Consider the following 8,931-nt stretch of genomic DNA (forward strand, 5'->3'; position numbering starts at 1 on the left):
ATTCAAATAAGTGCCTATAAAAGAATATTCAAAAGCTACAGTACAGCTAATGGCATAGTACTCACCATGTTTGTGCAAGGGCTCAGGTTTAAGCCCCAGTATCCCAAAAAAAAAAAAAAAAAAAAAGGAAAAGAAAGAAAGAAAGAAAGAAAAGCCACAAAGTAAAGGAGACATTTTCCAGCGTTTCAATTCTTTTAATTCTCTTTCCGCATTCCTCCTCCACCCCTCCCCCTCACGTCACTGCCACTCTCTGGCCATCTTCATTCATTTAAGGTGCCTTGCTAACTTCCTATCTCCCTACTCACTCCGGCCAAGGAGACTTCCCTGTGCTTCTCACCTCTGCCTTCCCAGCCAGGGAACTTGGGCCCGCCCACAAGGAACTAAGGCATGGTTAAGTCTTGAACTCACCTTTTCCCTTCGTGCCAGTTGAGGGACCACTGACCATAACATTTCTGTAGAAATTCCATTTCATGTAAGCCACGGTTATCTGAAGGTATGGTGAAAATAAATTTCATCAGCTTGAGTTAATGTGATGAACAAACACATATACGTGGGTTCCTACATAGTCTCAGGGTAGCCTCAACCTCATGACAATCCAACAATCCTCCTACCCAAGTGCTGAGACCAAAGGCTTTCACCACCACACACAGCTTTTTCTACCATCATTTAAATTCACACCTCTAGAATCTTGATTTTGGTTCCCCATACCAAAATAAATTTAAAAAAAAAAACTGAGACAGAGATAGGAACATGGACCTCAGATATCAAATTAGGAGAGTGGAAGATTTATTTGGGATTTACTTATTTAGCCTACAAAATAACAGGTTTTGGTCTGGGGAGATGATTCAGTAGTTAAAGGCATTTCACTTTTGCAAAAGCAAGGCAGAGAACATGAAAATAGGGTGTTAGGCATTCAGGAAAGTCCCTGAACCCCAAGCCCTAATTCATGTCTACTTCTACACAAGGAATTTGATAAAATTAGACTGAGAAGAATAATTATTAAATTATTTTACTTATTGAGGGAAGTATAGAACACAGGAAAGGAAAATGAATCCACTATGTGGTCTGAGAGCCCACGTGGTGGCCTGAAAAAATCATAAAAAGAGAGTTTAGAGAGGAAAGATAAAGCAGGGCGTGGTGGCGCACACCTTTAATCCCAGCACTTGGGAGGCAGAGGTAGGAGGATCCCCAAGAGTTCGAGGCCACCCTGAGACTACACAGTAAATTCCAGATCATCCTGGGCTAGAGTGAGACCCTACCTCAGAAAGCCAAAACAAGAAAAAGAAAGAAAAACAAAATAAAGAAAAGAAAGTACAAAGAGCTCCTGCCATGTAGAGGGTAAGAGGGGGTAGAGAGACATGTGGGAGTGTGGGTCAGGGGTTCTCTTCTCACCTCAGCCCAGCCGGGTCAAGAAGAGGGGAAACTGGGCTGGAGGGATGACTTAGCGGTTAAGGTGTTTACCCACAAAGCCAAAGGACCCAGGTTCGATTCCCCAGAACCCACGTTAGCCAGATGCACAAGGGGGGCGCATGTGTCCGGAGTTTGTTTGCAGTGGCTGGAGGCTCTGGTGCGCCCATCCTCTCTCCCTCTTTCTCTGTCTAATAAATCAATAAATAAATTATAAAATATTTTTAAAAAGAAGAGGGGAAACTCACCAGAACCTGGAAGTTCACTAACAATGAACCAGCTGCCGGGAGAAGTGGCCCTCCCTGGTAAAACATATTTATAACCTTATGGAGGAAGGCCCTACCTTCCGGCTCAGGTGGGCAAAAGAGAGAGACAGCGGTTGGTCTGGGCCAGAGGCAGGCTAAGGAAGAGGCTAGCCATGACGCCAGGTTCTGGGGGCTCACTCAACTTGACCAACCACAATATCAGGATTAGGAAAGGTGACCTCCCTTCCAGGAGGGGCCAAGGCTATATATGTGGAAAACAGATCTCCTTTAGGCAAGAGATAAGGAATCAGATCAGATCATCCTTTGATCTCTAGCAAGGGCATGGCAGAGGGGCTCAGTCACCCTAACTGCCTAACTAAGCTACCTGACTCCCTCTCAAATGGACTGAAGACCTACTGCTTGTGAGATTTTTTTTAAGTGAATGCTCCCTTATTCTCTGATGGCGGCAACTTGAAAATTTTAACTTTTACTGGCGCTTACTTGTTCTGGGTCTCCTGCAGCCTTTCACCTTTTGTTTTACTCCGTGTGTGTGGGGGGGGATGCTAGCTCAGATGCTTTAATGTTCATTCTCTTGATGGATGCACACTGTGGATTTCTCTCCAATAAGGTTGTTGCTTTAGCCACAAACCAATTCGTTCCACTCCAATTTATCTCAATTTCAAGATAAAAGCAAAACTCTACTAAGAAAAAAAAAAAAAAGTTCACAGGGAGCTGGGGAAATGGCTCAGTGGATAAAACATTGCCACACAGCTCTAAGGACCTGTGTTTGGATGCCCAAACCCATGGATATAAAAGCTGAAAACTGTGACTGGCTTCGGTAACCCCAGTGCACCTATGGCAAGAAGGGAGGCCGAGGCAGGAGAATTTCTGATACATACAAATGCAACAGTCAGCAACAGGGAGACCCTGCTTCAAACAAGGTGCAAAGTGAGGACCGACCCAAAAGCTATCCTTTGACCTCTACACATTCATGTGCTCATACACGCACCAAATAAAAAATTGTTTTAAAGCTCATAGTAGCACCATTCTCAATGGCAATAAAGGGGGGGGGAATAATAACCCAAATGTCTGTCAGTGGATGGATGAATAAACAATGTGCTGTACCTATACTGTGAAAACTTACTCATCCTTAAAAATAAATAGAGTTGGGCATGGTGGCACATGCCTTTAATGCCAGCACTCGGGAGGCAGAGGTAGGAGGATTGCTGTGAGTTCAAGGTCACCCTGAGACTACGTAGTGAATTCCAGGCCAGCCTGGGCTAGAGCGAGACCCTAGCTTGAAAACCAAAAGGAAACAAAAACAAAAAAAAAAATAAAGTCTGCGATGAGGATAGCCCGTGAGGTCACTCTCCCAAGGCTCTGTCCAGATGGCATAGCAAAGCATGGGTCACTGAAGTCCCTTTCCACTGAAGTCCCTTTCCACAACATTGGAGATGAAGCTGGGCTCTGAGTCTGCACCTGCATAGTCTGACCGCTTCCCAAGAGTCCCGTGGACAGTGACTGAGGAGTCATGCATGGTTTAGAAGAAATTGCCTTGGTCTCATACTGTATTGATTTTCCAAAAAAAAAAAAAATCATTCCTTTGCAGAGCTCACAACTCCAAGTAATGTCACTGAGAAAAAAAGATGAGCCAAACATGACTTCTGGCAATTGACTTAATGATTGACTGGGGTCTTTAAAATTAGAGCTGATAATGTTTTGTGGGTTTTGATCTTTGGGTTTTATTTCATTTTGTCTGCAGTACTTGGACAAAGCCATTACCCACAAAAGCCTGGGTTTGAAATTTAGCCCTCTGGAGACTCCATGAATTTGAGGCCAACATGGGCCTTGTTTAAAAACCAGTTTATTGGGGGCTTCTGTAAACATTTGTAATGTGTCTAACAGATAAATCTGAGGTAAAGCAGATGTATGAATTAAAATAAAGATGAATAAAGTCAGTAAATGTCAGAGTGCAGATGGATTCTATAATATTGAGCCAAGTAAATGTAGCCAGACACCATAGATTGTCTTGACCACTAGGCTACCTCTCCAGCCCATGACACCATATATTGGATGATTTCATTTCTCTGAGCTCTCCAGAGTGGTAACCCGTGGAGACTGCAGATCCACGGTTGCCAGGGCCTGGGGGAAGGGTGAGTGGCTGTGTGGGGATGATTGAAATGTTACAGAACTAGGCGGCCAATGGTAGCACCCTGGATTGTAACTCTGAGATGGTTAAGTTGATGTTATGTGAGTTTCTCTGTAATTGACACAAAAAGATACATAGAAAGTCACAGGCAAACAATAACGGCAACTCGCTGATTAAAAATCACCATGTACAGGCATTTGGGCCATATTTATAAATTTATGTTCATGAATTCTATAGAGGCATATAGCTATGCCATAAGTTATCTTCACAAGTGGCTTAATAATAGATAGAGGCTGGTTTTGAGACGACCACAAAGAAATCCTAACAATAAAATTCATGTAATTTTTTATTTTTTTTGAAAAATGAAAGTAAGCTTTTCAGACTACTAAAGGCTGAGTAAAGTCATAAAGAATATTCTACAGAAAACTGTCCAGGCAGAAAGAGCATGAGACGATATAGAAGCGTAGGGGAAGACAAGGAAGCACAAAGCCACAGACATGGTGAACACAGAATTGCTCAAAGTGTATGGCTTGCTCCCCTAAGCAAGCCCGTTGCTTACCAAGACCCACAGCAGGACTGCCTGCTCTTACCTCGCGCCTAACGGACGGAATCCTGACCTCTGTCATGCACACTTGAACCCAGACTCTAAAAGCTTCCATTATGCAACTCTCCTTCTGAGACGCCAAGCACAAATGGCCTTAGTGGCAATGCCTTACTGCAGTGAGTTCACATAAACTTAAGTTTTGCACCATTTTATGCAATCTATGATCTGGCCATTGTGTAAAAAAAGAAAACAAAAAGGGAGGGAGGGTAATGCAGGCCTGCATACTGAGAAAGATCTGGGCAGGTCCCTACAACAACCCCTCTGGAAGAGGAGAGGGGGCTTGCTAAAAGGTTCTGGAACAACAGGCAACTTTCTGCTCTCTATATTCTTCTGTACTGTCAGAATGCACCCCAATAGGTACATGTGACCTTTATGGTTTAAAACTCCAGTTATATTTTGAATTGAACACCATTGCTCCGACTATACTGCCATGAGTCCAGGAGGAGATGTTTGACCCAAACTGTCATTCCTGACTAGGCTGGTCAAAATGGCATGGACAGAGAAGTGGTTTTATAAAACACACAACATTTTGTCTTGGTCATTAGGAGTCACGATTCATTCCTGCTTTGACCCACTGGGTCCAACGACTGGAGTGGAAGTCCCACCCCTCACTCACTAAAGCTATGGGGAGAGAGGTGGGAGTCTGTCTTCAAATGATTTTACCAGAGTACAAGCCACTGTCCCCAAGTGGAGTGCGGCCAGGCTGCGGGCAGACCCCTGAGCTCTGCGGGGAAGACCGCACTCAGAATGCTGCTGTCTCATCCTCTGAGCAACTGTCCCCGGGACTCAACCTACCTCAGCCAGGTCCAGTCCAGGCCACCAGGCATCACTGCCCTCCTGAGGAGTGTCAGTGCCTTTGTCCATGGCCTTCAGTAAACCCCACGCAGCCCTGGACTCCATGCGAGGTGAATGTTCTCCTTGGAACATCTCTGTGTCTTTCCCCATCCTAAGGAAAGGGCTCCCAGCCCTGCCTTTACAGACGGAAGCTCCAAAACCACAGAGCTGGGAAATTCTTTCTAGGTCAGAGGTACAGGTGGTACTCTTCAACACTGACTCCCTGAAGAAAAGGGAAATTTCTAGAATCGGGGGGCTGGGGGGATTCTGTCCTCAAGGCAGTACCTTAACTCTGTATCTGACACAGCAAATGCAGTTGGCCCCTCACTGCGCATACCCTTGGCCAGGCCAGATTCGTGAGGAAGTGACAGTATAGGTCTGTGGGTCTCATAGGCAGCCTTGAGAGGAAGCTCACCAAAAAATCCTTTCTGGGGCGGGGGAAATGGCTCAGCCTACTGCTGGGTTCTAGTCCCCGGGACCTTCATAAAGCCTGGCACTAAGGTGATGCATACCTCGACTGTTCACTTGCAGCAGGAAGAGGTCCTAATGTGCCCATGCCATACACCCACACACATAGATAAAAATATGTTTTAAAAATCCATTTTGCTGTGTTTCTCCTACTTCTGAGTAGCTTCATTGCGAAAGTAAAGTTACGCTAGAACTAAGATGTTGTTTTAGTTGTTCCTTTAAGGTGGCAAGGGGCCATCTTAGGACGGGTTCTTGATGGCTTCCCAGCAGGGCTGAGGAGTGAGACCCACGTTCCCAGGAGCCAATACTGGGAGAACTGGGGTGTCCTGCGTTTCTTTCCTAGATGGCCAGGGTGGGAGCGCAGGGCTGTGAGGCCCAGAGAGAAGGGACAGAGGCCCACGTCCCTGGGCAAGGAAGGGTTAACTGCTTGAAGATGGCCAGCCAGGCAGGGGTCCCTGGGCCTCCGAGGTTCCCCTGGGCGAGCACCTTGCAGGGAAACCTACAGACCAGCCAGGAACTGGGCTGGGGCGGGGAGGGGCTTCTGGCGCCCTCCGGGTATTTGAAGCACCAGGGCTGGTTGCGCGGCTTGTGCTACGTCCCTGGGCCGCCGCAGAGCTGGACCCCGGCCGCTGATGTCCTGAGACCCCGCTTGGAAGGCGGGCTCACGGCGCGCACCCGGGGTCTGATTCACACTCACTAGGGTTCTGGGTCCCCACCTAGCATGCAGGTCCAGAGCCGCTCCTGGAGACTCTCCATTTCCCTCCATTGTCCAGAGCCCTCCAGCACCCTGGGTGACCCTGACTGGTGAGCCCCAAGCCCCTTCCTCACAAATAGGATGGTGTTCTCGATGGCTCAGATCCCCAACAGGGCTGCAGACATGGTGCCACCAGTCTCTTTACACCCAGGTACCCGGTCTCCTAGGTGGTCCCGAGGAGCCAGCCAAAGTCCTCCCGAGGTTGCCTTTCTTTACCGTGGTACTTGGCACTCTGCCAAGCGAAGATGCTGCCTTGGGCTCCCGCCCACAGCGGAAGTAACAAGTTGCTTGAAAAGTGCAGCTTCCTTGATAGAACGTTTGACAAGTACACCCATGCCGTCACTAGGTGGCCTTTGTAGATCTCTAATAATCGCGTCCGGTTAAAGCCTAACATACATTTCTGGACTATAATCCCATGGAAAGATTTCTAAGGCTCCTGCGTTTCCTTGACAGCTGGCAGCATCTGCTTTGGAAGTGGCTGTCTTTGAGGGGGATGAGAGGGATGGGAAGGGAGAAGGTGCCTCTTTGTCTTCGGGACACTGGCTGGGCCACAATTACCAGCCCACGGCAGTGCCACACCCACAGCCTGATGCTTAATGGCAGCCCTGCCTCCATGTTGAAAGTGGCATTGTTTTGGGCTGTCTGTCCCCTGGCCTCTGACTATGCCATTGAGCCAGCTGGCACCAAAAGTGCCTTTCACGTCCACGTGCTGTCTGGGTAGAGGACAGGGCAACTGGGAAGGCCGCTGGCTCTGCCCTGAGGATGAATGACAGGTAAGCGTCAGAGGCCATGGCTCACAGTGAGACTGGCTGAGGTGAAGGACCAGCCCCTGGTCCTGATAGGACTCCCTTTTCCCAGGGCTCCCTTTTCCCGGGGCTCCCTCTTCCTGGCCTCTGGGGATTAATATCCCTGGCAGGTCCTGTAGGTGCTGGCCAAGCATGGACACCTGCTTGGCAAGCCTGGCAGGCATCTCAGAAGAGTAATGAACAGGCAGGTTCGGTCGCTATTTATGTGACCTGAGGCAAGTTCGTCAATGTCACTGTGCCTCAGTCTTCCCATTTGTAAGGGAGATGATAAGGCCTACTGAAACAGGGTTGGAATTGAGGATTCAGGAAGTTAATGTCATAAGGTTGTCATGGATTCATACACATACTATGGACCATACAACAGTAATAATTCCCAAGGACGGGCTGGAAGGATGGCTTAACGGTTAGGGCACTTGCCTACAAAGCCAAAGTACCCAGGTTCGATTCCCTAGGACCCACATAAGTCACTCTCAAATAAATCAATAAAAAGTAATTCCCAGCTGGGCATGGTAGCGCATGCCTTTAATCCCAGCACTCAGGAGGCAGAGGTAGAAGGATCAACACGAGTTTGAGGCCACCCTGAGATTACATAGTGAACTCCAGGTCAGCCTGGGCTAGAGTGAGGCCCTACCTCAAAAAAAAAAAAAAAAAAAAAAAAATCCCAAGGACTTGACATAACCTCCTGGTGAAGAATTTCTAAAAACTGTCAGCAAAGCCCTTATGCCTTTTTTCTTTCTTTCTTTCTTTTTTTCAGATAAGCAAGTTCCTGACAGGCCCTTCTGAGACTTTCCATCCTTGTATCTTTGATATGAGGACAGGGAGAAGGTGACGGGGATGGCGAAGCCTTCTGAACTGAAAATGCCCTCACACTGATGCACACGTGGGGTTGAGCTTCAAAAGAGACACTGCCATTGCCGCCACCTGCCCTGGGCCCCCAACAACCACACACCTAAGCCCGAGTCAGACTGCTAGGTGAGGGGAACCACATAGATTCTTCCAGCCCCACCCAAACCCGGACCCTGTTCCCTCTCCTCAGCACTTATATATGATAGGGCCACACCACTGTATTATCCCGACCATTGCCTCCTCGGGACAGCATACACAAGATCGCCTTCTTGGACATGCCACACAACTAACTGATAGCCTAGAGAGATAGAGGGACTCAGGCTGGAGAGATGGCTCAGTGGTTAAGGTGCTTGCCTGCAAAGCCAAAGGACTCAGGTTTGATTTCCCCCAAGACTCACATATGCCAGCTGCACAAGGTGGCTGGCAAATGCATCTGGAGTTCATTTGCAGTGGCTGGAGGCCCCGCTATGCCCATTCTCTGTTTCGCTCCCTCAAATAGATTTTAAAAAAATTAAAATGTTTTTTAAAAAGAGATAGAGGGACTCTCCTTACTCAGGACTTTCGCTTCATCTGGAGTAGAAGTGTTGACAAAGGAACGGGGCAGAGAGGCTGTGTCCTGGCCTCCAAAGGCTCTAGGCCATAGGCCCAGCAAGAGCTTGGAGTACCCTAGTAAGAAAGAGAAGACCTAAGCGCACACCTGTGCATCCGGGCTGCTCTTCTGAACCCAGGTGGCCGCTGGGTCTACAGAGCCGAGAACTTGGTCTTGGGATCTTGTCCACAGCCAGTGAGTCTGAGACATCATGGACTTTCAGTGCAAA

At 47.8% G+C, this 8,931-nt stretch overlaps 1 non-coding gene across 1 annotated transcript; it reads left to right on the top strand.

Moving 5' to 3' along the window:
- The first annotated feature begins 2,994 nt into the window (after nucleotides 1–2,994).
- LOC123455884 lies at nucleotides 2,995–3,198 on the top strand. Its single transcript, XR_006634190.1, has one exon. It is a non-coding gene; the product is annotated as a small nucleolar RNA SNORA73 family (small nucleolar RNA).
- Nucleotides 3,199–8,931: the final 5,733 nt, after the last annotated feature.

This window comes from Jaculus jaculus, chromosome 18, assembly GCF_020740685.1.
Source record: "Jaculus jaculus isolate mJacJac1 chromosome 18, mJacJac1.mat.Y.cur, whole genome shotgun sequence".
Taxonomy (NCBI): Eukaryota; Metazoa; Chordata; class Mammalia; order Rodentia; family Dipodidae; genus Jaculus; species Jaculus jaculus.